This window comes from Perca fluviatilis, chromosome 14, assembly GCF_010015445.1.
Source record: "Perca fluviatilis chromosome 14, GENO_Pfluv_1.0, whole genome shotgun sequence".
Classification (NCBI taxonomy): domain Eukaryota; kingdom Metazoa; phylum Chordata; class Actinopteri; order Perciformes; family Percidae; genus Perca; species Perca fluviatilis.
The window spans coordinates 5,244,114-5,259,978 of record NC_053125.1 but is presented as its reverse complement, the minus strand read 5'-3'; the positions used below and the strand labels follow the sequence as shown (position 1 = coordinate 5,259,978).

Genomic DNA, 15,865 nt, shown 5'->3' with positions numbered 1-15,865 from the left:
AACCTAGCTGTGGGGAGTTTACTCCCCGGAGTGTCTTCTTTGCAGAGCTATGCTCTGCGATTCCCTACAATGCCCAGCCACGTCCTGCTGCGTCCACTGCATCCACCCGTGCTCTGCAGCGCCACGTTACATCCCGCAACGCCCTGCTGCGATGTTCATACACACAGAGAAGTCAGGATCCGGTATAGGAGACTGCACTACTCAGTATGCCACGATGTGCCCTGCTATGACGTGAACTACAACGACTACCTTCGAAGTCACTGTTCCATTATCTTTAATGTGACTATTATTTGCCACTGTTCATCACACCCCCAACCGGCCCCGTCAGACACCGCCTACCAAGAGTCTGGGTCTGCCGAGGTTTCTTCCTAAAAGGGAGTTTTTCCTCGCCACAGCCACTGCTAATGCTTGCTCTTGAGGGAATTACTGTAATTGTTGGGGCTTTGGAAATTATAGAGTGTGGTCTAGACCTACTCTATCTGTAAAGTGTCTCGAGATAACTGTTGTTGTGATTTCATACTATAAATAAATTGAATTGAATTGACTATTGGTGCTTTCACAAAATATTTACACAATGCGATTTTTGATAAATAGTCATTGGTAATGTGAATATGATGACTAAGTGGGTAAAGGCAAATAATAGAACAGTTACAACAGTCTGGTAAGTTCAGAAAATTACATCACTTTACTGTAATGCAGCCTTTAAAACCAGGAAAAGACAACAGTTATGCCATATTACGATATTATGATATCCAAAAGTTGGTCAAGGCCACACCCCCACCCTCCACCTTGCCCCCCTCTCCTCCTCAATAGCTACAGCCACAGAAATGGCACATCCTAAGGAAAGCTCATTGTGGGACTGGCTAGTGGCTGTAATTCTGCACCAAGGCTGAATTTTGGTAAAGAGACTTCAGATACAGTATTATGGGACCACTAAGGCCTATATAAAAGAGACTTCAGATACAGTATTATGGGACCACTAAGGCCTATATAGAAGCATCTAAAAAGCAGCATGTCATAGGACCTTTAAATAAAATGTGGTAATCAATTTTACTTTTACTTAAGTAAATAATCTGAATACTTCTTCCAACACTGGGGCTGTGGCAGCTGGATAGCTTGGTTCATTTGGTGGTGCTGGTGTTGTGGTTGTTTTGGCTGCTGGGCAGGGTGACGTCCGCGTGGGTGGAGAGAGCTTCCTGGTTGGGGGGAGTTGTTTCTGTGCTCAGGTGTGGATGTACCTCAGCCTAGGGCTGTGTCCCTGAGGCTCCACGGCTCTCTCACTGAGATGGATGTGGTGCTGCTGAAGGATGTCTCTGTGGACAACTGGACTTTCTGCAGTTATGTTTATTTCTTTGTAATCTCAGCATTGATTGGGTGCTGACATGGGTCAGTGCTTGGTAGCACTGGTGGAAGAAGTATTCAGATCCTTTACTTAAGTAAAAGTCCTGCATTGAAAATGTTACCTGAGTTAAAGTATGTAAGTATCATCAGGAACATGTACATAAAATATTAAAAGTAAAAATACTCAATGCAGAAAAATCCTCACATTTTAGAAACTGGAAATGATTCAAACAGTTTCTTATTTCAGTTGAACTTGTAGGCTGTTATATTCGATAGCAGCTGGAATCAAACAGTTTCTTATTTCAGTTGAACTTGTAGGCTGTTATATTTGATAGCAGCTGGAACGCTGGAAGTGAACGCTGGCGCGACTTGCTGCCGCTGCTCTCCGGCTGCTCTCCAGCAGCTCTCCGATTTTTATTGGGCTTTTTATCTTCGTCTTTTACTGAACTTTTAACTGTTTATTGCCCTGCTGATATACTGGTACTGATATCACGTTATACTATCAGTTAAGCTCTGCTTGTAGCTGCTCACCTGCTTATAGCTGCTCACCTGTCTGACGCCCTGGCCGTCACCGATTGCTGCGTTCATACCAGCTACACTTGGTTTTTCTGCCTTTCTACCTGGCCTCGCTGTGTGAGCCAGAATGTGGATCAGCAGGTCGGCGATGCTCGTGTGGACTGCTGTGACTTTTTGTTTTGATCCGAACCAAAATTAACGGTGTGAAACCTCCCCTGAATAAATGCTCCAGAAAGAAAGTTCCCGTGTCTTGCTTCTCTACATCACAACAAAACAAAAAGAGCCGCGGCAGTAGGGGAGAGCAGCGGTCAGTTGAATAGCCTAAACTCGGACCCAGAGAGAGGATACGACGAGGACGGGGAAGCCCGTCAACAAACCAATCAATTATAATTATCTGGAGACGAGCTCCGCTATGTGATGACGGGCAGGGCGTAGTTTTGTCACGTATAGATCTTTAGTGCACTTGCAAAACTGCAGTGTGAAACCAAAACTTACCGGATCAAATGTATACAATGTAAAATTCTTGAATGAGGTGACAGTTTCTGCCCCCGAACCCAGATCGGGAGCTGGTTCCATAGGACAGGAGCCTGATAACTGAAGGCTCTAGCTCCCATTCTACTTTTAGAGACTCTAGGTACCACCAGTAACTCTGCATTCTGGGAGCGCAGTGCTCTAGTAGGACAATAGGGTATTAGGAGCTCTTCTAGATATGATGGTGCTAGACCATTTAGAGCTTTGTAGGTCAAGAGAAGGACTTTAAACTCAATCCTGGATTCAACAGGAAGGCAATGCAGAGAAGGTAATACAGGAGAAATATGATCTCTTTTCTTAGTTCTTGTGAGAACACGCGTGCAGCATTCTGGATCAGCTGGAGAGTCTTAAGAGACTTATTTGAGCAACCTGACAGTAGGGAATTACAATAGTCCAGCCTGGAAGTAACAAATGCATGGACTAGTTTTTCGGCGTCGTTTTGAGACAGGATATTCCTAATTTTGGCAATGTTACGAAGATGAAAAAAGGCTGTTCTTGAGGTTTGTTTTAGATTGGCATTAAAGGATATATCCCGATCAAAGATAACTCCTAAATTTCTAACAGTGGTGCTGGAGGCCAGGGCAATACCATCCAGAGTAGCTATATCTTTAGATAATGAAGTTCTGAGGTGTTCAGGTCCCAGTACAATAACTTCAGTTTTGTTAGGGTTTAACATCAGAAAATTATAGGTCATCAAGGATTTTATATCCTTAATGCACGCTTGAAATTTAGCTAGCTGACTGGTTTCGTCTGGTTTGATTGACAAGTATAATTGGGTGTCATCCGCATAACAGTGAAAGTTAATTGAGTGTTTTCTAATAATATTGCCTAGAGGAAGCATATATAAAGGAGAATAGAATTGGTCCAAGCACTGAGCCTTGAGGAACCCCATGGCTAACTTTAGCGCGTACTTGGAGGATTTATCATTAACATTCACAAATTGAGATCGATCAGAGAAATAGGACCTAAAACCAACTCAGAGCAATTCCTTTAATGCCAACCACGTTTTCCAATCTCTGTAACACGATTGAATGGTCAATAGTGTCAAAATGCAGCACTAAGATCTAGTAAAACAAGAATGGAGACAAGACCTTTGTCTGCAGCAGTTAAAAGGTCGTTAGTAATTTTTACCAGTGCCGTCTCTGTGCTATGATGCTTTCTAAATCCTGATTGAAAGTCATCAAATAAACTATTGCTATGTAGAAAATCACATAACTGATTAGCAACCACCTTCTCAAGGATCTTGGATAGAAAGGGAAGGTTAGATATAGGTCTATAGTTTGCTAAGACCTCAGGATCGAGGGTGGTTTTTTTCAGAAGAGGTTTTATCACAGCTACTTTAAATGACTGTGGTACATAACCTGTTAATAGAGACATATTGATCATATCTAGTAATGAGGTGTTAACCACAGTTAATGCTTCTTTTAGTAGTCTCGTTGGGATGGGGTCTAAGAGACAGATAGATGGCTTAGCTGAGGATATCTTTAACATTAATTGTTGAAGGTCTATAGGATAAAAGCAGTCTAAGTATATGTCGAGACTAGTCGTTCTTTCTAGGAGTCCTGCATTGAAAGGTGAACCGTTGAGCACAAAAGGTGATGGATTTTATCTCTAATTGTTATAATTTTATCGTTAAAGAAGCTCATGAAGTCATCACTACTCAGAGCTAGAGGAATAGATGGCTCAGTAGAGCTGTGACTCTCTGTCAGCCTGGCTACAGTGCTGAAAAGAAACCTTGGGTTGTTCTTGTTTTCTTCTATTAATGATGAGTAATAGTCTGATCTAGTATTTCTGAGGGCCTTCCTATAGGTTTTCAGACTGTCTTGCCAATCCAAACGAGATTCTTCCAGTTTGGTGGAACGCCATTTACGTTCAAGTTTTGGCGCAATTTTTTTATTTTGCGAGTTTGGGAGTTATACCAAGGTGCTAGTTTCCTTTGCTTCAAAATCTTCTTTTCAGGGGAGCAACAGAGTCTAAAGGTCGTCCGTAGGCATGTGAGGCTACCGTCTACAAATGCATCAATTTGAGAGGGACTGAGGTTAACATGCAGGTCCTCTGTTATGTTAAGGCATGACATAGAGTCGAATGCTGTTGGAATATCTTCTTTAAATTTAGCTATAGCACTGTCAGATAGGCATCTGGTGTAGGAGCTAGGCCTGTCGCGATAGTCAATAAATCGAGTTATCGTACGATAAAAAAAATGAGCTCGATAATTTTTCCGGCGCGATAATTTCCATTTGCATGCTTGTTTGTTTTCCTCGTCTCTCTCTACCAAAGAGACTGGAGGACCACTCGGTTCCTTAAGCGTAACGAGGAGTGAACCCTCTTGTCAGTCGCATGGTCTTTGTGGCGGGACTGCGGACAGAGAGACAGAGACAGACAAACGCTAGTTGAGAGTTGGAGCAGGGTTTCCGCAGCACTTTGCAGTTAAAGGCGCCCGTCAAAAGAAGTAGGCCTATATGAGCGATATCCACCGTGTTATTTGGCGTCGTTTCTCCCTTTCAATCCAAACCACACAGCTGACAACCTGCAGGTGGAGACTGTGGAGACGGGCCTCGGACATACACGCCGCTGGTCAGTCATAGCGGTTTCAGGAAAGTGGCTGCATGTTTCCGACAATGCACAGAACATTAACGGTACAAGCCTACAGCTGTCCGCGGACACAGGTGTGGAAAGTATGTCAGAGTTGCACCTGTGTGTGTGTGTGTGTGTGTGTGTGTGTGTGTGTGTGTGTGTGTGTCCCGCCCCCCCACGAAGCTCCGACCTGAAGAGGAGCAGAAGCCGTGCGCTTACCCCCAAAATGAAGACTGAAAAACAGAACTATTTTGGTACATTTACCGCCATGTGGCAGATAGCCATACCGATAGATTTAATTTATTAATTATATATTATTTAAATTTAATATTTAGAGTTAAATAATTGTAAAATGTAGTACAGAGTCTGTAGTCTGAGAACTTGTGTCACAAACGGCAATTCCACAACTGTACATCAGCGTGAAAGACGACATACTAAAGGAGATCAAAGACATGTTCTGGATATTTAAAATGTCTTCCAGTTCCAGTGTTAAATATTATTTAGAAATAAAAGTGTATTGATCTTTGAAAAGGTGTACCTGTATTATTATGCCATTATCATTATATTAGATGCAAATGGTCTCTCGATGACAATATTATCGTTTATCGCACAATAATTTCTGGGACAATTTATCGTCAAGCAAAATTTGTTATCGTGACAGGCCTAGTAGGAGCTTTTATCTAATTTAATATAATCAGGTAGTAAGAATTCGAAAGTGATTAAAGAATGATCTGATAATACCGAAATCTGCGAAAATATTATTAAATCCTCAATTTCAATACCATATGCCAGCACAAGGTCGAGGGTGTGGTTAAAACAGTGCGTCGCCTTGTGCACACTCTGACTGAAACCGATTGAATCCAGTAATGAGTTGAAAGCAGTACTAAGGCAGTCATTGTCAACGTCCACATGGATATTAAAATCACCTACAAGAAGTACTTGGTCTGATTTAAGGACTAAACATGATAAAAACTCTGAGAATTCAGATAAAAATTCAGAATACGGACCTGGAGCCCTGTAAATAACAACAAATATAATTGGCTGTAATGTTTTCCATTTTGGATGTTGAAGATTAAGAACAAGACTTTCAAAGGAATTATAATGTAATTTAGGTTTAGGAGTAATTAACAGGCTTGCATCAAAGATGGCCCGCTCCCCCTCCTCGGCCTGAGCCTCTAGGAATTTGAGTATTAATATGGCTGGGAGGAGTGGCTTTATTTAGACTAACATAGTCTTCATGGCCCAGCCAGGTTTCAGTAAGACAAAATAAATCAATGTTATTATCTGATATCAACTCGTTACTAATACTGCTTTAGAAGACAGAGATCTAATATTTAATAATCCACATCTAATTTTCCTATTTTGTTCTATTGCAGTCGTTTTAATTCCAATTAGGTTGTTAAGTATAGCGCATCTTTTGTTTACCCCTTTGATTTAACCGATCTGAGCCGGGGACAGACACCGTGTTTATTAGACTATGAGTGGGCGACTGCTCCAACGGAAGCACAGAGGGGCATTGCACTGCACCTCCGATTACTAATATCAAACTTGGGTTGTCATGGTTTATGTCTGATAAACTCGTTCAGATTTTTTGATATGAGAGCGGCACCGTACCAGGTGGGATGAATGCCGCTCTCTCTCAATCAGACCAGGCTTTCCCCAGAGCACGCCTCCAGTTATTCACATAGCCCACATCAGTAGCTGGGCACCACCCGACAACCAGCGGTGGAAGGATGACGTACGGCTGTACATTTCATCATTGGTCAGGTCTGGCAGGGGTCCAGAGAAACTACTGAGTCCGACATTGTCTTTGCGTATGCACAAAGTGACTCAACGTTCATTTTAGTGATCTCCGATTTACGACCATTACCACCTACGTGAAGTATGATCTTACTGTATTTACGGTTCTTTTTAGCCAGCAGCTTTAGATGGGTTTCTATATCGCCCGCTCCAGCCCGGGGGACACATATTACCGTAGGTAGGCCTACTGTAGCCGCCGGGGCCGCTGGCTTCACATATCGCAGTATAGAGCTCCCAATAACCAGAACTGGCTTCTCAGCGGGTGTATCACTGAGTAGGGAGAAACTGTTAGAGAGGCGAAGACGCTCCGGTTTAGAGCGACCGTCATCATGTGCACTCCCTGGTCTAGATCGCGCTTACGCTTCCCTCGGACAGTCACCCACTTCGCCCGGCTGCTCGTGGTCTGCCGGGGGACAGCTAGCAGAAGCTACAGAAGCTACAGTATGTTGGCCCGCATTAACTACATGGTGCTGGCTAGCTACGGAAGCATGCGATTCTGATTCCATGGTGCGGAGCCGTGACTCAAATTCACTAAGCCTTGCCTCCAAAACAGCGAATATACTACATTTATTACATGTATCGTTATCACTAAAGGAGGCTGAGGAATAGCTAAACATTTGACACACAGAGCAAGAAAGAGCAGGAGAGGGAGAGGAATTAGCCATTGCTAATGGCTAAGCTAAAGTAGCTAACAGTGTTTTAACAATTGTAAATTCAGCGAGTCAGTCACTGTAAGTGAGGCTAAGTATAAGTGCTTGAGTAAAACAATTGTAATTCAAATGCAATCCAGGCAAATAGCCGCTAATTTAAACAGTGAAGCAGAGTTCAGTAAGTTTTTGCCGGAGCAGCACACTAGCGTTTGTAACACGGGAACACCGGAAGTGACACAATACGCTCACCTTACACGTCGGCACGTCCGTTTGATTGGTTGCTACGTCAACGCAAACAACCAGTCTACCCAGGTCGGCTAACGCTAGCTCTGTCTCCCACAAGAACAACCTTAGTGATCTCCACTTTGGATTATACAACATCCGCTCACTTTCAGGCAAAGGACTTATCCTCCAGGACCTCATAAATGACCGCAAGTATGACTTCTTTAGTCTGACAGAGACTTGGCAGCAACCAAATGACTTTTCTCAGTTGAACGAAGCAACTCCCCCAGGGTTTGTTTACAGCTGTCAACCCCGCGCTACAGGTCGCGGAGGAGGTCTCGCGATAATCTATCGCGAGAGCTGGAAAGTCTCGCCTGTCTCTGTGCCACTCTACCAGTCATTTGAGTGCCTTGTCATTAAACTAAATGGTCCATCCCCTATCATTGTAGCCACCATGTACCGTCCACCAAAGCCCAATGAATCAATGAATTTTCTGCTTTTCTTACACTTATTTCTCCCCTCTCCCCTAATGTTATTCTCCTTGGTGACTTTAACATTAATATTCATAAAGGCAATAACTACCTTACAAAAGGTCTGTTGTGTAGGACTAGATGTTAATATCCCTAAATTATTAATTGCCAGGCACCGATGAGACTCCGTGGGATGCTCAATTGAGTGATGGCACCCTTTGGGTTGTCAAGTGGGCGCCCTCCTCCTTTTAGGTGTTTTGCTGATAGGCCCACGACACCTCCAGAGGGTTCAGCAGTGAGTCCCAGCGTCCCAGGTTCACTCCCTAGATGCCATCAACTCACTTGAAAGCCCAGGCGGAGTCCTTTCTTTTCATCCACAGCCACTGGCTCCCCTTTTCAGCAGCCTTGGAGAGGTCTTTGATTGCCTGTCGATGGGCCTTCCCTCGCACTCCCATCTCCCTGAGCAGCCTAGATGTCGAGGTGGCTACGACCCTCTGCAACCTACTTCCACTGGGTGTACCTTCGCATTCCAGCCCTGTTGTTGCGCACCGGCTGCAAGTTCTGCTACCCTCAGCCTTTTCCGTTCATAGGCCTCCTCCATTGCACCCTCCCAGGGCACGGTGAGCTCGATGATGTAGACAAGCTTCAACGAGGCTGACCACAGAACAAGTTCTTCGCAGGTTGCGTATACTGCAATCTCAGCTGGGAAGCAGAGTTTCTTATCCAGGTCTGCCAGCAGCTTCCAGTCGCGTGCTCTGCTCAGCCTCCCAGTGTCTGGTCTTACGTTAGTGAGGCTGCCTTTACTCTCACCCTCCCGGACAAATGGTGTTGGCTGCCACTGAGATGACGGGGAGGAAGGGCATTCACACCTGTCCGTCGGCTTTCCAGCACTGCTGCAAGACACTTTAACACCTGGTTGTGCCGCCAGGTGTAACGACCTTGGGTGAGACTGGTCTTACATCCCACTAAGATGTGCTTCAGTGTTGCTAGACTTGGACATAAAGGGCATGTGGGGTCTTCGGCATACCACTGGCTTAGGTTTGCAGGAGAAGGCAGGACATTGTAGACAGCCCTGATGGTAAAGCTTGCCCTGAATGCCTCCATCTCCCACAATTCACTCCAGGAGATCTTCCTCTTTTCCACTCCTTTCCATGCCATCCACTGCCCTTTGCTTTACCTGTGCGCACAGCTTGAGCACACCTTCTTGCTTCCTCCTCCCGACGTACCTCCTGGACCACAAGCTTGCGTCTTTGAAATGGAAGAAGCCCTTATGCCACACTGGTGTACTGGCACCCAGGCCAAAACCACTCCTCCCCCCTGCACTCGCCCACGATGTCCTTGTGTCTGAGTGCTGCTTTTGCCTGCTCAGTTGCAGCCAATGGAGTCCATTTCCTCCCAGTAGCCAGGATGGGAGCAGCTTGGGCTACAAATGGATCACTCGAATCCAGTAGCATCATCTCCAGTCTGACTTTGGGCGCACTTGTAACTCCTGCTGCCAGGCTGGAAATGGGGAGATGTAACATCCCTTTGCCATAGAGCCCAATGCTGCTGAGGCACCTGGGAAGGCCAAGCCACTTCCTTACATATGAACTAACCAGTCTCTCCAGCTTTTCCACCTTTGAGAGCGGGACTTCGCAGAGGGTTAGCGCGCCACAGGAGACGTGGGAGTAGTCCATACTGCATGCACCAGAGCTTCAGCTTGCCAGGAAGCAGGGTTCTGTCGATGTTCTCCAGGCCGCTGGTTACTTCCCTCCTGAGCTGCTCTACTTGCTCTTTGTCTTTAAGGGAGGCATCATACCACCAACCTAGGCTCTTCACAGGCTTCTCGGGAGACCGTTGGAATGGGTTTCCTCGCCAATATGGAAGCGGTGCTCTGACAGTTTACCCTTGACAATGGAGATGCTTCTGGACTTGCTCGGCTTGATCTTCATGCGGGCCCGTTCAATGTTTTCCTGTAGCTTTCTTAGTAGCCGTACAGTGCAAACCTTGGTCGTGGTTAAAGTTGTGAGGTCGTCCATGTAGGCTCTGAGCGGTGGCAGCCTCAGCCCAGGTCTTATTTGCTGTCCGCAACCCGTCCATCGCGAGGCCGGATAATGACCTCCATGGCCATGGTAAAGGCCAACGGAGAGATGGTACAGCCGCGGCCATGATTCCCACCTCCAGGTGTTGCCATGCTGTCGTGTACTCTGCTGTTGTCACGCAGAGTTGGACATCCTCAAAATAGGCTTTAACAAGGGTTGTGAGAGCTGCTGGAACTCTGAAGTAGTCAAAGGCTGTCCACAGGAGGGTGTGAGGTACTGAACCAAAAGCGCGTTGCGCGAGATCCAGGAATACCACGTGAAGATCTGTTCCCTCCTTTTTGGCGACCTGGATCTGATGCCAGATGACACTAGCGTGTTCTACACAACCAGAAAAGCCTGAGACGCCTGCTTTCTGAATTGACGTGTCAATCAGGTTGTTTCTTTCGCAGGTATTCTGCCAATCTGTGAGCGACCACCACTGAAGAAGATTTTTCCCCTCGACGTTTAGAAGGCTGATCTGGCGGAACTGCCCAATCACTGATGAGCCCTTTTCCGCGGGATAAGAATCCCTCCGGCTCTCCGCCAGGACGTTGGTATTTCCTTCTTTTGCCACACGACTCTCATCAGTCTCCAGAGGAATCGCAGGACATCAGGTGCGTTTTTGTAGAGCCTGTATGGAACTCCGTTAGGACCTGGAGATGATGCGGCCCTTGCTCTACGCAAGATTTGTTCTAACTCACTCCATCTGGGTAGACTGATATCCAGTTTGTGCTCTGGTGGATTGGCTGGTGGCATGTCAGGAGGGGAGCGTAACTTCTTCCTGGTGTCTATCATCTGTGCAGGAATTTTTTAGATGTTCTTCCAGGTCAGCCTTAGATACCAATAGACTTCCACTCTTCTCCTTTGCGAAGAGACTCTTCACATAAAAGGATCTTTATAAAAGCGTGATCTTGTTTGCTCCTTCCTTCTGTGCTTCCTCAGAAGGTTTTCAGCTCTCCTCAGTGTTACAAGCCTGCTCTGAATCTCTTCCTGCAGCAGGTTTATGCCACCCTTCTCTTCCTCTGAGGCCTTCCTCCATTGCTTCTTCAGCTGTCTCCTCTCCTTGACTAGGCGATCTATTTCTGTCTGCCTTCTCGATTTTTTGGGGATTGACGGAGTAGCTTTTTTCGACCACTCAGACTGTCCGACACCCATAGGCATAGATAAGATCGCCCATTCTTTCCAACTTCTTCATGGTTGTGCCTCTGATCCCTTCCGAGTATGTTGCAGAGATCAGTGTTGACCTCCTTCCACAGCGTTTTGTCGCAGGCCTTTGGCCGCCTGACACCAGGGCGCTTCCGCCCCTGGATCTTCTTCTCTGCTTTCGTGGTTTGCGGATTCGGGTTGCTTCCCTGTGCCTTGTTCTTCCTCCTCTGGGGCAGGGGTGTCGATGTCCTGCAGACTGTGGTGTGTGTCCTGCTGCTGAACTTCTGTCAACTGACTTCGACCTGCTTCTCAGAAAGTAGCTGTCGATGCGACTTCCCTGTTGCCCCTTCTTTAGGCATCCTTTCTTGCCCTGATGTATTTTCAGGCCTAGGGTAGAAGTAACCTTTGTCCAGCCACACATGCAGTTCTGGAGCTTACGTCCTGCTGTAGCTGGTCGGAGCCTCAGGTAGGCTGATCATCAATCTCGTAGTCTGTTCCATTCCTGTGTTCGTTACCGGGTTGTCTGCCGACGAGCCATCTCGCTGGCTCAAGGGGTATTTTCTTCTTATGACTTTTCGTAGCAATTTGTGGGTGGGACCCATACACCTCCGTGCTGGATCCCGCCGCCACGGGTTAGCTAGCCCATGGCAGCCCCGTTGAGGTCTATTCCCTCATGCCAGCTGTCTTTCCATGCTGTCACAAAGACTTTCCCTTGTTGTCAGCTGCCCTTTCACAGCAGTCACTGGTCACTTACTTTATATCATGCCTTGATAGTTTTGATTTGCAGCAGTTTATTAATTTCCCTACCCATTCATACCCTGGATCTACTTTGCTGCTCTGGTGTCACTCCTTTTAGCTGTACTGCATTTAACCTTCACATCTCTGACCATAAACTTATCTCATTTAATGCTAAGGTGACACTGTTCAAAACAAAACTGTCACGTACAATCTCTTTCCGCAACATTAAGTCTATTGACCCAGCAGCTCTGGACTCTGGTATTGCCAATCTTCCCAACATCGACTTCACATCCACCCCTGATGAACTGCTCAGTCATTACGATTGTGGCCTACACCATCTCCTCGATACCCTGGCCTCATTAAAAACACGGACCGTTTCCTTCTCCCAGTCAGCACCCTGGTTTACTTCTGAACATCGGCAACTGAAAGCCAGAGGTCGCCAACTGGAACGCCTCTATAGAAAGACTGGTCTCACCATCCACAAACAAATGTTTTATACCCATTTACTTTCCTATAAAGATTCTCTTTCCACTGCAAAGTCCAACTATTATACAGATTTAATCAGATCAGGTTCTGGCAACTCACAAGCACTTTTCTCATTGGTACATAAAACACTATGCCCACCTGATTCTCTTCCACCTCATTTTTACTCCACTGACTCCTGTAATTCCATTATGACATTTTTTAATACTAAAATTGACCATATTCATGAACAGTTAGCCCCCGAGATCTCAACCCTCAAAAAGTCCTCTGATTTTCAAATATCTTCTTGTTATCCTTTTTCTGACTTTACCCTTCCCTCTGTTGCTGAAATAACCAACCTTATTTACAAATCTAAACCATCAACCTGCCAACTTGATCCTCTCCCGACTACACTGGTTAAAGCTTGCATTCACTCCCTGACCCCTTTTATAACTGCAATTATCCATTCCTCTCTTATCACTGGTATTGTTCCGTCATCCCTCAAATCAGCTGCAATAACCCCCATTCTCAAGAAACTTCAACAATCTCCGCCCAATTTCCAACCTCCCCTTCCTTTCAAAAATCCTTGAAAAAACAGTTGCCTCTCGGATTCATGAACACATCTCCCAAAATAATCTCTATGAACAGTTCCAATCAGGTTTCCGTCCCCTACATAGCACCGAAACAGCTCTTGTTAAAATAACCAATGACCTCCTCACGGCTGCGGACTCTGGATTCCTAACAATCCTCATCCTTCTGGACCTAAGTGCGGCTTTTGACACAATTTCCCACACCATCCTCATTGACCGACTAGCCTCCATTGGATTATCTGATACACCCCTGCACTGGTTTAAATCATATCTTTCTGGCCGTACTCAGTTTGTCCAACTCAAAACTTTCAGATCCCACTCTTCCCCCCTCTCCTCTGGTATTCCCCAAGGTTCTATCCTTGGACCCCTTCTGTTCATTATCTACCTTCTCCCTCTTGGTCATATTTTCCGTAAACATAACATTCAGTTCCATTGCTATGCAGATGACACCCAGCTCTACCTATCCACTAAACCTACCACATCCCTCCCTCCCACCTCTCTATCAAATTGTCTTCAGGAAATCAGATCCTGGTTCTCCCTAAACTTTCTCAAGCTCAACAGTGACAAAACTGAACTCCTCCTTATTGGCACCAAATCAATCCTCTCAAAAATAAATGACTTCTCTATCTCCATCGACAATTCATCTGTGTCCCCCTCCCCCCTGGTTAAGAGTCTGGGTGTCATCCTAGATAGCACTCTGTCATTCCAGTCCCACATCAATAACATCACTCGGTCAGCATATTTCCATTTACGTAACATCTCTCGCCTGCGCCCATCTCTCTCCCCCAACAGTGCTGAAATTCTGGTTCACACCCTGGTCACCTCCCGACTAGATTATTGCAACTCTCTCCTCTATGGTTTACCTGACAAATCCATCCATAAACTACAACTAGTCCAAAACTCTGCTGCCCGCATCATTACCAGAACCCCCTCCATCAGTCACATAACACCTGTCCTGCAGCAACTTCATTGGCTCCCCATGAAATACCGCATCATTTACAAGATCCTCCTCCTTACATTTAAAGCTATCAACAATCTTGCCCCTCAGTATCTCACCGAGCTTCTCCATATTAAGACACCTACCCGTTCTCTCAGGTCATCTTCCTCCATCCAGCTCATCCTCCCACCTGCTCGTTTGGTTACCATGGGGTTTAGAGCTTTCAGTCACCTCTGGAATTCTCTGCCCCACTACATTCAACACTCCATGTCCATAACCACTTTCAAATCTCACCTAAAAACTCATCTTTTCAGACAGGCTATCTCTCTTTAATTCTTTTATTAATAGTATTATGTTATTTTTATTGCTTGTTTCTCTGATTGCTTGTTTAATGTATTGAGTGTGTTATTGCAGATTTTTTAAGGTGATCTTGAGTGTTTAGAAAGGCGCCTATAAATAAAATGCATTATTATTATTATTATTATTATTATTATTATTATTATTATATTGTTGGGTAGTTTAATTTATAATAAAACATCGTATTTTATAAACTACATGTGTTTTGTGTGCAAAAATCTTAATTTGTAAAGTAACTAGTAACTAAAGCTGTCAGATGAATGAAGTTGAGTAAAAAGTACAATATTTCTCTCTGAAATGTAGCGGAGTAGAAGTAGAAAGTGGCATGAAAAGAAAAGACTCAAGTAAAGTACAAGTACCTCAAAATTTGTACATAAGTACAGTACTGGAGTTAATATACCTATTTACATTCCACCACTGCTTGGTAGAAGAGATGACAGAGTCACAGTGCTGTTGGTAAGTCTCTGAAGCTTACTGTCAGGTCGTTGGTCCCCGTTTGGACCAAGATGTTCTTCACATCCTGATACCTCTGTTTAGATAGCTGCTCACAATGTAGACAAGTAGTAAGATATTAACTTTCCCTGTTACTCTCTCTCTCTCTCTCTCTCTCTCTCTCCTTCAAGGAGAAGCAGCATCTGTACTCAGGTCATTTTTGACCACAGAAGAAGAGACACAGCGATATCAACAGGGGAAGCTCACATATAAGGTAAGACACAACTACACAATAATAGCGTTAGACATTTAAGGTTAAGCATTAAAGCTGTCTGAAAGCCACTTTGAGATTCGTGAAAGCATTATTCTATTTGTGAAAATGCAATAAAGGGACATTTCACTGATTCTTTCAATCATTTTCACATCAAGACCACATAGGGACAGGTCCAGATCAAAACTTGGACTGATCAAATCAGGACTGCATTATCCCAGAGAGCCTAAAGATTCTTTAAAACACACTTTCAGATTTTTGAAAGATTTATTCTATTTTTTTGAAAATGCAATAAAGGGAGATTCCAGTCAATTATCCTGGAAATGTACCTCTGTTGATCCAGACTATGGTACCTCTAACACAGGCCTCAGTTACAGCTTTGGCCAAGGTGAGGACAGTAAAATTGGCGGAAGCATTGATTTAAAAAAAAAAGTTTTGAGTTAATTAACTAATTTAACTATCCCAACTATGAAGATGTTTTGATTGTTTTTCAAAAAGGAATAAAAAAATATCTTGAGAAAAGAAGAGATGTTTATGGAATTAAGAAATGTAATGGAGAGACTGACTTCCACATTGAATGTCAAACAACACAGGCTGTTGTGAATCTGTCACATTCCATTCGGTAAAAACTCTGAACAAAGCCTCTCTCATCTGTTTTCATTGGTATCATACATTTGTTTCAAATTGTTTCACTGTTTTCCTTGTTGAAGATTTATCTGTAAACCAACCTTGACTCAATTCTCATTTCCTCTTGACCCTTTCCTTATC

At 44.6% G+C, this 15,865-nt stretch overlaps 1 protein-coding gene across 1 annotated transcript in view; it reads left to right on the top strand.

Moving 5' to 3' along the window:
• The first annotated feature begins 15,021 nt into the window (after nucleotides 1-15,021).
• Nucleotides 15,022-15,865, top strand: part of LOC120573313 (peroxisomal acyl-coenzyme A oxidase 3-like) — a 31,820-nt gene continuing 30,976 nt past the window's right edge. The window contains exon 1 of the mRNA XM_039822974.1: nucleotides 15,022-15,100. The gene's annotated coding sequence lies outside the window, so the exon portion shown is untranslated. The remainder of the gene's footprint in view (nucleotides 15,101-15,865) is intronic.